The sequence below is a fragment of the Lissotriton vulgaris genome, chromosome 1_2, assembly GCF_964263255.1.
Source record: "Lissotriton vulgaris chromosome 1_2, aLisVul1.2, whole genome shotgun sequence".
NCBI lineage: Eukaryota > Metazoa > Chordata > Amphibia > Caudata > Salamandridae > Lissotriton > Lissotriton vulgaris.
In genome coordinates, this window is record NC_141686.1 from 345672953 (window position 1) to 345674652 (window position 1700).

Consider the following 1700-nt stretch of genomic DNA (forward strand, 5'->3'; position numbering starts at 1 on the left):
AAGGGTAGCTCTGAGAAGAGCTTTTGGGTTTATGGTACATTTAGGTACTTATAAGTAGGTACCAATGCACAGTCTTAAATTCAGAATGAAAATTCTGTTGCCCTCATCTGAGAAGTGAACTCCATCTCCTCTGTAGATATCTTGCATGTAGTAACGCAAGTTATTGTTGTACAGAGAGCCCATTCCATGGTCTCTCATGAAAGCTGAAACAGATTTGTTTACATGCTTCCTCGCTTTCTCAATTTGTGGAGAAAATTGGTTGGACCACCTCCATTTCTGTCTTTGGCATATATTGGAATATACCAAGGCAGTTTGAGGAAAAAGTGCCATTAATTGCTCAAAGGTGTCCTTTAAAAGCATTTCCAGACCTACCCCTGTCAAAGTGCCCAAATCATTACCTCCACAGTGCACTATTAACAGGTCAGGTTTTGGCAAATGCATAAAGGTTTTCACCAATGGTATCAATTGGTGACATTTTAATCCTCTTTGGCCCAACCACTTAATTTCCACATCTTGTAAATTGAGGTTAGGTAAATTTCTGTTCTCAGCATACCTTTGAGCCCAGTGGATGTAACTATGTCCAACAATCCAGACCTTAAACATGGTGGGAGAAGGTTGTTCTGCAGTCAGATGAAGTGTGGTAATGAAAGGGCAGTTGAAACAGTAGGAGTTTCTAAAGAAAAAAAAATGTGGATTTGCAATGCTAATGAATCATTAGCAGTGATTGGTGCATTTCCATTTCTGAAAACAGAAAGTTAGGGTGCATGGATGTGTTCTTTGAAACATGTAATTTGAATGGTCAAGGAAGAAACATTTAATGAAAGATTGCACTGGATACGCAGGTGCACTGAGAGTTCAGAGTTCAATTGAAACATTGTTGTGTGAATTTGCAAACATGAGAGGTCTTCCAGGAGGTGGTTGCTATGGAAAAAAGGCAGAGAGGGCAGAGGGGGGAAGGGTTTTGATTTGAAAAAAGTGAGGGAAGAGTTATGATTGGCTAATATGAGAGATATGTGAAATGAATATCTGTATTTCTGTGCTTTCAATAGCTGCAGCCTTTGGAGTGCATCCTTTTTCTTCTGCTGAAGACAATTTGGTGTATTTCTGAGACTGTTTTCAAAACTCAAAAAATATTTGCTAAGGTGAGAAAAGATTTATTTAATTTAGATAGAGAATAGTATGATTTAAGGAGAAAATGATGAAGAAAGCTGTGTTTTTAAAATGTGGTTTTGTCTCTAGTGATATACTAATAGAATTAGTTTCTTTGAGAAATTGTAATTGCATATTCGGTGTAGCATTCTGGCATGCAGTAACACAAGTTATTGTGGTACATGGAGCCCATTCCATGGTCTGTTATGTAAGCTGAAACAGATATGTTGTTTTTAAAAACGATTTTAGAAATCAATTACATTTCTGGATATGTACTGCTAGAGCTTCATAGGTTGTTTTGGGCCATATTTATAAGGCATTTGAGTGTCTTTGATGTTATGTTTTCCTTTTAAAATGGAAAGTGTTCCTCATGGGGCAAGTGTCTTGTAAATACGCTCCCACTTGTGCTTTGCAAATTTAGATTTTGATTATGGGAGTTACATAGCCATGTTAATAATGTCCAAACAATGGTGGTAGGGCATTGAAGAAAACGCTTTTCTGTGTCTCAAGGACATTTTCAGTCCTTTCCTCTTGAATGCAGGTATACAATT